Source organism: Planococcus citri, chromosome 3, assembly GCF_950023065.1.
Source record: "Planococcus citri chromosome 3, ihPlaCitr1.1, whole genome shotgun sequence".
Lineage (NCBI taxonomy): Eukaryota > Metazoa > Arthropoda > Insecta > Hemiptera > Pseudococcidae > Planococcus > Planococcus citri.
The window spans coordinates 36,349,291-36,364,348 of NC_088679.1; positions in this window are offsets into that span (position 1 = coordinate 36,349,291).

The following is a 15,058-nucleotide window of genomic DNA, read 5'->3' on the forward strand; positions in this document are numbered from 1 at the left end:
ACGTCATAAAGAGCATAAATCTTCTTATCATCCACACTAAAATATGGTTTTCTTACAGTAACGCCTAATAACTTGAAGGCCCCTTGATTATTTGTGCCTTGGTCACATACAACACCTTTTACTATGAGACCAGCTGCAAATAATTTTTTAATAGCTGCGGTAACAATATTCCTCAACATGTCTTTATTCACGCATTTTCCTGAAAGAAAATATCCAATTGGAATTTTCCAACTTTCATAAATACCTCTCACCATCAGAACCAAGGCATGTTTAGCTCTCTTTTTTTTCCTACCAAATTCACCAAGATCTTCATATCCTTCGATGTAATCGCCAAATTTATTATACTCAAGGTGATTTTTGATTGTCATTTCATCGAATAGTAAAACACATGCTTTTTTTGTGTAAAGATGCCCATGAAATTTTTGTTTAATACCATCAAATAACCTACTTTGTAAACCTGGGGCCAAATCAATTTTACCAAGCCATTTATGGACAGTTGACAAACCGGGAAGAACTATTCCCAAATTTCTCAAAAATCTGTAGGTGGTTGGAGATTTGTAGTACAATTTTAATGAAAGTTTCTTCTCATCCACATTCCAAGGACGTTTCTTGGTTTTAAATTGCATTTTAACCAGTGTTTTCGAGCTTTCGGATTTAAGTTTGTGGGTTTCAATCATAGTAAAAACGTTCCTTGAAAGTTTGAGTGATTTTATGCAGTTTTTAAAGCGATACATTTTGTGGTACTGTTTACGTACCAATGCCTTCTGCTGTTTCAAATCCGTTTTTAATTTTTTTTTTCGCGGGGTGTCTTTTTCATCTGCAAAATCTAATCGACATCGGCGGCGTTTTCTGGGCATGGGTAATGGCATATCAATAATTTTCTGAATAAGAGATGGTGTTGCTGTGCCATGTTGATTAGTACTGTTGACGGAATGATTATCCAAAGAGTAGTAATTGAGCAGTAAAATCAACTGAATTACCTTGAAGCATATCATTGAGTACAGCAGCATTATCTCGAAAAGCACCATTTGTATAGATGAGATAATAGATGAATTCTGAAATATAACATTTCATTCATGATAGATCATTCGCCATAAACAATTGAGTATATTTTAGGCAACAAAGATAGGTACCTACCGAAGAGTTGTGCTGAGTATTGCTTGAAGATGGCCTCGAAGTTAATGGTTCAAGGGAATCTATTCGAGAAGAATCAATCGAATTATTTTGGGGGAGAACATGGTAATTGGAATCAAACAAATTATTTTGGGAGTCATTTTCATTCAATGAATAATGTAGAGGAATGGCTGTATTGATGAGACCCCTTTTTTTTATATTCTTATTCTTAAAGTCAGATTCCTTGAAGTGATTCTGACATACCCTGCGATTATAAAGTTCCGTTCCATTAAGCGAGGTCAATTTTATGTTCCCTGTAAAACAAAAAACATCATTATGGATTGTTCACCTTATATGTACATAGCACCTTGAAAGTTGAAACATTTCAACCTGAGTAACTAAGTACCAATTCAGTTTTCTGAAATTAAAATTTGGAATAGGTATGTACTTATTTGTATTTAACAATTTTTGAAAATCTGTTCTTGAAAGTTTGAGTACCTACCCACCTTTAAAAGTAACCTACCTACTGAAAATTTTTCCCATAAATTTCCAGAAACTTTCCGAGGAAAATTTCATAGCGTCTATAATTTTTTTAAAGTTTTAACTTTCAACTTTTGTGATTTTCAAACAAAGTTTTGAATCTCATTTGAATTTCTTTTAAAAATAAAATCCTCGCGCACCTACTTTTCGAAACACAATTTTTCAATAGTTTTCGCCTTCACTTGGGCACTGTTCTCTGACTTTTTTTTGTCAAAATCAACATCCTAATAAAAAAATCTTTCCAGTTCTAAATTTTTTAAAACCAAAAAACGAACTCCTTGCATTAAAAAACATTGGGTCAAATCGGCGGATTTTTGCACGTTTTGAAAGTAGCAACACTGATTTTGACATCATTCGTCAATTACCCTCTCAAAGTACTACAATTTGAAAAAAAAAGTTCAAAATTTTATACCATGTACAACCGGAGCAATTTGCAACTGAAATTTTCCATTTTCGCCATTTTGGGAAATTTTAAAACCCCACAGCTCTACCAAAAAAATCGAAAAAATGTCCGTTTTTGCCCTCGCCTTGCTTGGGCCTTTCCTCTTTTTTTTTTAAAGTATCATTTTCAAGTCTTTCGAAGTCAAATTTTCAAAAACTTTCGCCCTTGCTTCGCTTACAAGGGAATTACCTAAACTGGAAGAAACGAAAATGAACGAATCAAAGCTAGATCGAAAGGGGACCACCTCAGGACCCCAAACCCAAAATTTCAAGTGCTAAAGTTGATTTCTCGATTTTTGGTGAAATTTTGAAAATTGAAAAATCCGAAAAATTATTAATTAATAGGTACCAAAAATAGAAAATATTGATGACAAATGGAATTTTCTCGGGAAATGGCTCAGAAGGTGTCCCTAAATCATTTACGACCATCGAAATTCGAAAAACCTCAATTCCAGTAATTCTGGAGCCTCCAGCGATTTTTTATCATTTCTCCAGAAACTTGAAATTGCTGTGGAACGGCTAAAAATCAACTTTAGCACAAATAACTTTATTTGGGGTCTATGTGGGTTGCCTTTAGCCATTTTTTGCGGTTGTCACGAAAATCGGCGTCTGCCGGTTCAGATGTGTATTTTTGGCCACTGGAAAAAATGACAAAATTTGAAAATGTTTTATATATTCCATCTTTTACGATGCTACGTACCTATCCGAAATCGAGCTCTGACCGATTTTCGACATTCCGAATAGGCAAAACCTCCATTTCGACCATTCTGCAGCATCCATTAACAATTTTCAAATTTTGTCATTTTTTTCCAGTGGCCAAAAATACACATCTGAACCGGCAGACGCCGATTTTCGCGACAACCGCAAATAATGGTTAAAGGCAACCCACATAGGCCCCAAATAAAGTTATTTGTGCTAAAGTTGATTTTTAGCCGTTCCACAGCAATTTCAAGTTTCTGGAGAAACGATAAAAAATCTCTGGAGGCTCCAGAATGACTGGAATTGAGGTTTTACGAATTTCGATAGTCGTAAATGAGTTAGGGACACCATCTGAGCCACTTCCCGAGAAAATTCCATTTTTCATCAATATTTTCTATTTTTGGTAGGTATTAGATAATTGATAATTTTTCGGATTTTTCAATTTTTAAAAATTCACCAAAAATCGAGAAATCAACTTTAGCACTTGAAATTTTGGGTTTGGGGTCCTGAGGTGGTCTCCTTTCGATCTAGCTTTGATTCATTCATTTTCGTTTCTGCCGGTTCAGGTAGTTCCCGGCCAATTTTTTATCTTCTTTTAAAATTAGAAAAAAGTCTTATTTGGGCCCCCAAAAATTCAATCAGAAAGTGAAAATTTTTGTAAGTCTTTTGAATATGCTATCAATCAGCAAAATGGGTATTTTCCCCCTATTTCCTGTAGACAAATTTTCAGTCAAACCCCCTCCCCCTCTCAAAAAACCTCTATGGGCCAGATTATATTCGTTCCGGGCTCGCATTGGTTTTCAACGGCCCAGACCACACTGCTCAGCACGTTAAAATTTTGATTTTCATGGCTAAAATGACATGATACACCTCCTCCTCCCCCCCCCCACAATGTCGCTACAAAGTATAACTATTAAAAATACAGTATATCGTACGAAAAAAATACAATAAAAGTATGAAATTTCGTTTTCTGGATTTAGTAGACACCTTGAAACTGTAAATTCCAAAAAGTCGTTGAGAGCTCCAAAGCGTCGTGAAACTATTTTCAGCCAACTCAGCAAGTGAAAATTTTACGGGAAACAGAGTAAATTTTGGCTTTTCAAATCTAATGGAGGCTCTAGAACTGCTCAATACCATTCGAAAACGTTTCCAATAGATTTGGCCGATCAAAAATAGATATGTACTTATTCTAAATTATGTCTTTCTTAGACCAAATTGTTGAAAATTTAATTTTTTCTCCGATTTGATTTTCAAAAATTCATCAAAATTCGGTAAATGCACTTTAGCGCATGAAATTTGAGCTTGCATGCTCTTTCGATTATGTGGCTTTGTCCAATAGTTTAAAATTTTCAAAATAATTATACTCCGGTGTATGTATTTTATAGGCAACTTGTCATTTAAAAAAAAAAAAAGTAGAATTGATAAGTACTCGTAGGTTATTTTGTAAGGTAATTTATCCTCAGGAAACTACATAGGTATAATAAAATCTGAAAAATTGGTAACAAAACTACTGAAGAAAATAGTCTCGAAAAATTGGTGTCACATCGAGCCACACGACACTCACTGAAGATTTTAAAAATTTGAAAAAATTCAAAGAAATAATTACTCGTAAATAAGCTCAATTTTTGTTTGTACTTTGTAGGTAGGTATGTAGGTACTCATATTTTTGTTAAAATAAAACAGACCACTAACAAAAAAATTGAAAGAAAACTTTGAATTCACCGCGATTAATTTTATAAATTACTCATCATTTTCTAAATCACTTAAAATGTTGATGAAAGAAATTGAACTTACCTGAATTAGCTACCCATTGTAGTGCTCTTTCTTCCTCTTTCGGAAAGCGAAAATAAACCAATTCGGGATTAGTCTTTCTTGACTTCCGACAACCAAAAAATTCACATATATTACCAGACATTTTACAAAAATCACATTTTTTTGGAAACCATTCCAATAAGTTACACGAACGAAATTTAAAACAGGAATGAGAAGAACCTGAGAAGCGAGCTGTTATTTATACATTTACATAATTGAGGTATCTATGCAAAAAAAATCACTTTTGCTAAAGGCCTTATTGAGAAGTTCAAGAACCTTTTTCTTTGCCTGTTGCTGAAAAGAAATGCATTATGTTTGCTCGCGAAATGATATTATTGTTTTCTTTCATTTACAACAACTATTGTCCCCAAATAATGAACATGCTCACCTGAGTGATGAACTTTTCCTGGAAGATTGTATTTCTATATTTACGAATACTAGCGGCTTTCCTTTTTAAAAAAAATATGACCACATTTCACATTTTTTTCTTCAAGTAAAGCAGGTAGTTTCGAATGATGAAATCATATTGTTTAAGAATAGACGCCACATCAAGCAAAAAAAGAAAACTAGCTGATAATGGATTCAACTGGGTCAACCACCCTGTTAGGTACAGTACCAACAATATCACTGAAAGATTTATAAATGGCATGCAGAAGTAAAAGAAGGTTCGGCGAAAAATACTTGCGAAATAGCATTGACAGTGAATTTTTAAGATAATTAATCTTATTAGAACGTTGTAGAGTGAGAAGAATAGTCTTCAGGATGTCAACAAAATAAACAATGCGTGTACTGTATTCAACTTGAGAAGAAACCTCTCCTCTCCAAGGTATTCACATTCCATTCGATTGAGACGGAAATTTTTTGTAAAGAGTATGGTTTGAAACGCACATACATAATTAAAATTTCAGCTGCAGAAATTGACTTGTTAATTTTTGGCGAATTGTAAAAAATCGAAAATTGACCATTCTCCGTGAATGATTTATGCTTTTTACAAAACTGTACCTATTTATTATTTATTTATTAAAAATAATGAAAATTAATTCCAAAAGTACGTACTTGGCCTTTGGGTAGTCAGTAAGTCAGTTAGTTAATTCAGTAAGTAGTAGGTACCTACCTAAATAAATTTTTAAAATGTGCCATATCTTCTTTATTATTCTAAAAAAATTGAATGTGGCTGAGAGATACTTACTCGTACTTACAAAATGTTTAAACAAAATCTGCAGCGGATTACTTTTATTTATAATTTTTTAACCTTTAAAATTGGACAAAAAAGCCAATAATCATTTCTTTCAAAAGTCCGAAAATAGATCTCTCTTGATCAAAGATAGGGTTAGATAACTTTATTGTGCTGTTTTTGAGGAAAAAACACTGTTCATATCTTATGGCTCAAGTCAGCATTCCAAAAATATATCGTGTAGTCAAGTTTTGGAAAAGTGAAAGGGAGGGCGAGGAAAAAATGAAAGCTGTTGGCATTTTTTATCTCATCGAGAAAGTTAAACCACAACCAACTTTTATCAATTGAGTAGGTACCTACACCTTTTACAGCACGAACATTTCATTCACGAAAAAATATCAAAAATCAATGTTCGTTATGTAAATGGTGTACCTACTTAATTGATTAAAAATGTGTGAAAAAAGTGAAAAACAATACATTCATATCAATTAACAACCAACTTTAATGGATCACACTACCTAGTTTGAGAAAAACGTTCGAGTACTTGAAATATTGAAGGATTAGCAAATATAAGGGCGAGGTATCCTAACTGGAAGAGCTAATTTTGAACCCGTCAAGGCTACACTGAAGAACCATTCCAAATCATACCACACCACCACTCAACATTTCAGGTGCTGAAATGAATTTTTCGATTTTTGATGAAATATTGAAAATTAAAAGGCTCAAAATGGAAGAAAACAAATTTCACCAGATTACCCGAGAAAGCTAAAATTTAGAGTACCTAAACCCCATTTTATGACCCACCTAATCGATTAGAAACAGTTTTGAGCCGTTTTGAGGAACTCCTGTTGCTTCCAAATGATCTTAGAAAACTAGAAATTACCTATCACTAAACTTCAAAATATGAAGATGGAAAGCTCAAGTTCGCGTGTGAATTGTTTTTATACTTCAAGATTTTAGGATTTAATGATTACTAGTTTTTTTTTGAAATCCAAATTTGAAAAAGAAAACCGAAGAGTCGCGAGGGCGAAATCTTTTGAAAATTGATATTTCGATAAGTAAATCGAAAAACTTCATTTTTTCGAAATTTAATATTTGTATTTGAATGATGGATTTTTAGAAATTTTAAATCCCTAAGAAAAGCAAACGAGGCAGAAGCTTTTAAAAATTTACGTAATTTCAACAGCTCTGCTTACTTTAGCTAAATTTCCAACCAATCAAATTGTCCTTAATTTTCAAATTATCAAATTCAGGTGTTTAAATTCATAAATTTGCCGACTTCAAAATTTTTGATGTTTAAAAAAAAAAAATCAGTCAATTTTTAAACTTTCTTATTTTTCAAGTTTTTGAATTTTTCAAATTTTCTGGAAAAATTACCCGCATTTACCGTTTTTTGAAGTCAATAATTCTTCAATTTTTTCGAAAGATTTCACCCAATGGTAAAATTTGCCAATTTTGAAGGAAATGCAATCAATTTTTGAAAAATTGCCGACTTTTCAAATAGTTTTTGAGTGAGTGGTGGTCTACCCTCACCCCCCCCCCCCCAGTAGTTTTGTCTCTGATTCAGGAAACTCCAGCTACTTATGGAAAATCCAGTATTTAATAATATTCAATGAAATCTGCCCAAATAGACCTTAGTACGAACCTATACTTACCCGCGCATTTGTTGCTTGTTATATAGTTATTCACTCGAATGATTACACATCATAAATACCAACATTGGTGGGATCAGTCACCCAGTTCAAAACCATATTTTTCTCTAGCACTTTTATAATTATGAAGCTCAATTGAAAATGTGGAAAATACGAATTTCCAAAAAGCTGCTCGAGTACTGGAGCCTCCAAAACTTTTCAAAAGCACCACCAGTCGACTCAGCAATTACAATTATGTACAGTACAGTGTGCATTTTAGCTTTCCTAGGATTTATAAAAATTTTGAATTTCAAAAATTTGCTAAAGGCTCCAAAACTGCTCAAAGTGGCTCGAACTTGCTTCCAGTCGGTTCTATGAGTCATAAGTAAGGTATACTTACCTAAAGTCATTTTCAGCTTTCTAGGTTAATTTGGTGAACTTTCGTCATTTTTTCATTTTCAGCCCTTTGATTTTCATAAATTCACCAAAAATTGAAAAATGCATCACTTCTGTACATGCAATTTTCGATGCGGGTATTTTTGCATGTTCTTTAGACCTAGCTGTGTCCGGTCCAAAAATTTTTCATCAGTTCCTGAGTCGGAATGTACCTCTCTTGTAGGACTTGATTGTTAACATAAGTGTTATCAAGTACTTATTTGATATGCATCTTGGTTTGATGCAATGAAATAGGCATATTCTAATTGAGTTATATTATCTCCATTCGAAATCTTTCACATATGTACCTCTACCTACCAGAATTGATTTTTTACGTAAAAAACCAATGGTACCTATTACAAATCGGGGTACTTATTTTCTGGTTAAACAATGATATGAAACAGTTCGTCTGCCTTTTGTACATATATTTTTTCCACCTCTGGAGATCAATGTTCTTTTTCTTTAGCATTTACACCCTCATCACCTACCCGCGTCATGCATTGTATTCAATGGTCTGTTCTATTCATTCACATATTTCTTGTCATCTCGCTACACTTGAACGCCACTCCGTAGTCACCACTACAGAGAATAATTTTACACATTCGCACACTCACACAAATACACTTTCTCAAAAGCGCCATCTTTCGCACTAGATATGAAGTATGCTGCATCCGAAGAGTGTTCTGTCGGATGCAGCGACTGTAGCGCGGCAATGTGGTCGGATGCATAAGGGCTGTTCGTTTTAGAACCATTACATGGACTATCTGTATACGTAAAAAATCAATGGTGCGACTTGCAGTGGCGACGCCAGACAATTGGAACAGGTGTGCCAATTTTCAAAATTATAAAACCAAATTGTAAAATCCCCCCCCCTTCCAAAATTCTCATTCTGACCCAACAATGTTTTAAAAATTGAAGTAAGAAAAATGATGTTGAAGCATCAAGAAATGAACTTAAAATTATTCAAAAATAACTTTTGGTGTAACAAAAATTGGTTTATATGGTAAAGAATTTTTTAATACTTAGGTAATTTGTAAAAGTCAAGTAAAAGTACCTTTTTTTTCTTTTTGGAAAATGAACAGGTGTGCCCGTGCACACTGGGCACACAGGCTGGCGTCGCCAGTGGCGACTTGTATCCAGATCAACAAAATTAAGAAAGCTAACACTTTTAAAGCAATAAAATTAATCGGGTAGTTATACTAAAGCTTAAAATCGGGAAGTGAAACGCACTAGTAACTAAAATCAGGCACATGTAGCTCTCGAACGTACGATGGAACTTTCGTCTACGAAACTTTGACACGCCTGTGTAAAATACAAGTTCACATCTTTGAAATCGGGTAAACGAGCTTTTATCCAAAATATATTTGTAAACACCATAAGCCAACCATAATGAGACTTAGCTTGGACGAACGATTACGAACTGCGTTTTCCACTACGTGAAAAATACATCAACTTAGGTACGTTGGCTGGAACTCTTTTTCATTTATTCGGGAGCGGCATTAGGTAATCGGGACCGCTTAAACGTGGGCTTTTCGAACTCTTTTTAAATCGGGTAATCTACTCAGTACTTGGAAATGGTCGTTTTATGGACAGGAACTCTTTTATAACGCCATGAGTCATCCCATAGCTAAAGTTAGCGTCCTTTTCACCACGTGTTGCGTCATCTTTTGCATTCGGCAGCCATTACGTAAATTCAGTCATAAGTTCAGGATTAACGCATTTACATGTACTCAGGCAGTCGTAATGTTCGTCGTGAGCATAAAATCGGGTTAATTACAAGCACTTAATAGCTAATTAATGAAATGCGAGGTATTTCAGAGTACCGGCAACATGTGCCGGCCGCTCACGAAACCCATCGCTCTGCTTACCATAACAGCAGCCACTTCAAATACGACGAAATAAATGAAAGTCGACGAGTGATTGAAATAGAGAAACAAATAATATATTCAAATAAAACAAACAACTCGTAATTAGCAAAAATCAGTAGGAACACCAAATTGACATTATTCACATACAACGAACAAACAGCAAGTGCGGTGAGTTGAATAAGCTCAGGACGCAACATCTATAAACTAAGAGAGGTTGTCTCATAACCCGTATCCGGCGTTGGCGCCTGGGAACAGTCCCCGCTTTTCCGCACCGCGGCGCGTGACGTCACTGGAGGAAGCCAACTTCTTACTGAAGCCGTAATAGCCCATATTTCGTGGTTTTTTCGATTTTTTGGGCAAACGAAGGGGTTTGGGTAAAATTTTTATAGAACTTAATTTCAAGATATTCAAATTTTCTATCGATTGGTGTAAAAATTATTGAATTTTGTGCAATAATGACGATTTTACGAGCATTTTCATTCGTGAAGTTTCACCAAGTGTTCAATTTAAATTGAAATCAATCGAAATTTTCAGTAAACACCTACGTATTTTAAAAATCCAAAATGTTCAGCATTTTCTGCTCTTCAATATGGTCTATCATTAATAAAAGCCCTAGCTTCTAACAATAAAAATTTTTCAAAGTTTGAAGTAGTAAAAAAAGCCGTGCACTATAGACATTTGGATTGGAATCAAAAATACACAAAATTTTCAGTGGACTCACTAGTATTTCAAAAATTAATAATGTCCATAATTTTATTCTCTGTAGCGTGGTTCGAAAACTAAGCAATTACCAGTCAGAAGTTGCTGTAAGGCACAAATTATTTTACACACAGCTGACGTAGCTAACGAAGAATGAGAATTTCGGCGATCTTTTTTTTCTCCAAAAACATGATTCATCAGGAACAGAAAAATTCTGTAGAATGAGATTAATGATTGATAGTTCATTTCAATTCAACCATTTATTAGCAAAAATTGGGAATTGAATTCTAATACAAAATGAATACACTTTCACAACAAAAACATAAGTAGAAAAAGTTCAACAAAAATATTAACAACCAACGAATCACTGAAGAAAGGAAAAAGGATACAATTGATTGATGGATTTCTGTATCAGTTCTCCTTTTATTCACATACTTCTTCAATACCGCCGATCACACTGAAACAAAGCAAAAAAAAACATATCATAAAGTTCAGAATATTTGCACTTCCGATCCGTAGTGTATACTCATCTCATGACCAGTTCTGAAAGGTGTCTATTTTGATCCTCAATGACGAATTGCTATTGATTTTCTGTCTCCAATCACTCGAAAACGTGAAAATTTCCTGCAAAAACAAAAATATTTTAATCATACTGCTACTTAATCAGTGTTATTAGGGTACTGTACATTGGGTATGATCGACGTCAGCCATTTTGGTTGTCTCGCGTGTAAATGTTGTATAAGTGTGAGTAAGTCTCACCCACACTTATACCACATTTACTATCGATGCATTGTACACAACGACGTGAGACAACCAAAATGACTGACGTCGATCATACCCATTATACAGTACCCTAGTGTTATTGATACGTAATGATAATGCATATATATATCTATTGTTTTTATTTACTATTGTTCAAGATAATATCAAATAAATCGTATCACACAAATGAATTGTCATTTTTCATTGAAATGTTATATGGAATGAAGTTTTATGATATGCAAATAAGTTGAAGAAGTTAAAATGGTACTGAGCTGCAGTATACAGTCCTGTACAAACAATAAGGGGAAAAACAAAGCTGTAAGTTTTCACAGATTTCCCCAAGATGAAAGATTGAGTAAAATTTGGGTCCAGAAATGTAAACGATTAGATAACATCAATTTACAATCAGGTAAGCAGTTATTAAAACACAATATGAATCATGATAACATCACTACAACCAAGCCTCTTCAATTCTAGCTAGAATATGTTCAGCTCACTTCGTAGAGACGGATTTTGAGCGCGACTTGAGAAGCGAGCTACTCAATATTCCATCCAAAAGAGCGCTAAAATCAGATGCTGTGCCATCTATCAACTTACCCAAAGAAACTCCAGCATCTTCATCAGCAGTTCAGAGAAAGGAACGAATGCAACTGAAACGAAAGAAAACAGTTCAGTTAACAATTTACTTTATACTTTACATGAGGTTTATTTTAATAATAATTTAGAGTAGACAATATCTAATGAAAATAATAAAATCTTATTATAGGAACATGATGAAATGATACGTAACTTGTCAAGTTCTTCTGCTCCTAATTCAGAAGTTGATATTCCATCAGAAAATAGCGATCTCATCGTTCCTTCTCTTCCGGCACCAGAACCAAATGAAAACCAGCTTCAGATCAAATACGACGAATTGTTGACAAATTATGAAAGTTTACAGCAAGCTCTTCATGATTCAAAAACAACAGTTCGGCAGCTTCGTCAAGCGATGAATAAACTAGCAAAAAAAGTACAAAAATTAACCAAACAAGTTGAAGAAGGAGAAGCAGAATCTAAGAAACTGAAAAAATTAACAATGACACAAGCGAAAGAATTGAGAAAATTGAAAACAGCAGATAAGAAAAACGATGACTTTATTACTGGAGCTAAAAAAATTTTTACAGAAAACCAAATTAAACTAATATCAGGAACTCAGTCCAGAGTATGGTGGAGTTCCGATGAAATTAGCCAGGGGTTCGCGATCCGATATTGCGGCAAAAAAGGGTATATTTTCTTAAGAAACGTACTTCATTACCCATTGCCAGGTAGGTAATAGGTGTTTACTCCTGCTCCGTTTTCAATTTTTAAATCTTACTTACCATTATGCTTTCAAATTCAATCCCATTCGATTGTTATAGGACTGTCAACTCTCCAAAGATGGGGTCAAAGTATAGATCTGAAAAACGGTTTCTTGGATGGTATCATAGCTGTAATGGCTCGAATTGGGGCCACGATGGACCCATTTGACCGAATGACAGTATTATTATTTGATGAGATGAAGGTTAAAGAGTGTTATGAATATGACCTGAAACATGACGAGGTAAACAGATTTTTCCCACAACATTATTAAACAGTAAAAACTAGATACATGAATAAATTTTAAACTTTCAACACATTGTTCATTTTTTAAAGGTAGTTGGTCCTAATAAACAAATGCAGGTTATTATGGCCAGAGGCCTTACCTCAAAGTGGAAACAGGTCATTTATACGGATTACGACAAAAAGATGACGAAGGAAATCCTATTTACTGCAGTTATGCTGTTACATAAAATAGGATTCAACGTAGTTGCCTGTGTAAGCGACCTCGGCGGTGGCAACATTTCGTTGATGAACGAACTAGGAGTTGATATGGATCACCCCACATTTCACTGTCCGGAATATGACAAACCGATTGTTTACTTTCCTGATGCGCCGCACCTTCTTAAACTGCTGAGAAATTGGCTAATAGACTACGGATTCTGTCATAATAACAACGAAATTTCCATCGATCCAATCTGTGAGCTGATCGCCATTAGTGATAGAAGTGAAGTAAGGGCTGCTCATCGGCTTACTACGGATCACGTGCCAAAGAAAGGAACTTTTGCCAGACAAAACGTGCGTAAGGCAGCTCAGCTACTTTCCCATACCACATCGAAATGCCTGAAATATTTTAAAAATGTAAAAAGTTATTTAAATGATCACCGTTGCGAAAGCACTGCTAATTTTATTGAGCTGGTGGATAAATGGTTCGATCTAGTCAACGTCAGATTCGTAGATAGAGGTCAATACACACCACCTCAGCGAAAACCTTATGGCATGGATCTTGAAAATCAAAATATTATCTTGGACGAAATGGCAAAGACAATGCGAGAAATGAAAATTGCCAACTTCAGAGCTTTGCAAATTTTTCAAAAGGGTATAATTCATCATACAAATGCCATGAAAGCTTTGTATAAAAATTTACACCCTGAAGGACTAAGGTAAACACATACGACGAACTGTTTTTTGGTACTCGTAAATTATGTTTTAATACTTACTAATTTAGAATATTCAATTTTTTAAACAGTTACTTCCTATCGAACAAGGTGAACCAGGATGCTCTCGAAAATTTCTTTGCCCAAGAAAGGATTCACAGTGGCAGCAGTAATTCTCCAACACCGTTGCAATCCAAACAAAATGCCAGGCTCATTTTCTTAGGTAAAAACCCTGGTGCAATCGTAAAACAAAAAAATGCATTAGAAGAAAATGATGAAAAATCTGAAGAATTCATCCTGGCCAGAGGATTAGCAGCGAGTAGATTAGATTCTGAAGAGCCAGTACCTGATGAAGTAGTAGAAGAAAACGTAGATGATGACTTACCTGTTATTGAAGGAGTTGAAAATGATGATAACGAAGCGGATGAACCTGCTAATAACCCTGTACCAGAGGCTCAAAATGAACCGCAATCTTCATCGAACCAAAATACCACCACAACAGCAACTTCATCCGATACTAACGAACAATCTGATCAAAATATCAATACGATTACTGAATTTAATACTGAGGAGGAAGGCCATGAATTCCTCTGTGGCTGGATTGCGCTGAAGTTTCACAGTACTCACCCACATCTCGGAACACCAACTGGAAAAATAAAAAAGGATCACCAGTACACTACGACATCTTTATCTTTTGTAGAGTATTTATCGGAAGGTGGACTTTATAAACCAACGAATGAATTTCAAGATGTTGGAGAAAAACTTGAACGCGTTTTTAGAGATGTTTGTGGAACTGATTTCTACCGAGGACCTGGAATAGTAGAAAAATTATGCTACGAAGCTGAAGCTCACTTAACCAGTGAGGATAAAAAAATTGCTCCTTACGAAGTTGTTCGTCGTCTTCTACGTATGCGTGTTTTTATACGGATCCGCCACAGGAATCAGCATTTGAAAACTGTCAAAACAAAGCAAAAGTTGAAAGAAGTTGAAAAACTTTTAAAAACAACGACTTGAATGTTACTTTGTGAAAAATAACTAAACCAAATCGATGTTACGTACCAAATAGAATGTTTCTTTTTTTGCTCTTTTTCATTTTTCATCGATTAAATATTAATATTAATAAATTCAACGGATTTTTGAAATAATTTTACGTAAAAATTTAATCAACAATCACTTCACTCCATTATCACAGTGCAAAAATATGTAAACAAACAATACCTACTTATTTTCTTTCCTCCAGTGACGTCACACGAGTCGATGGGCGATCGAAAAATTTTTTACCTATCTTCTAAAATGAGACAACCTCTCTTAGTTTATAGATGTTGCTCAGGACGCACATCGTAGGCTTAAGGCCTGGTTACACAGAGCAAGTATCACAAACAGTTAAGCGGT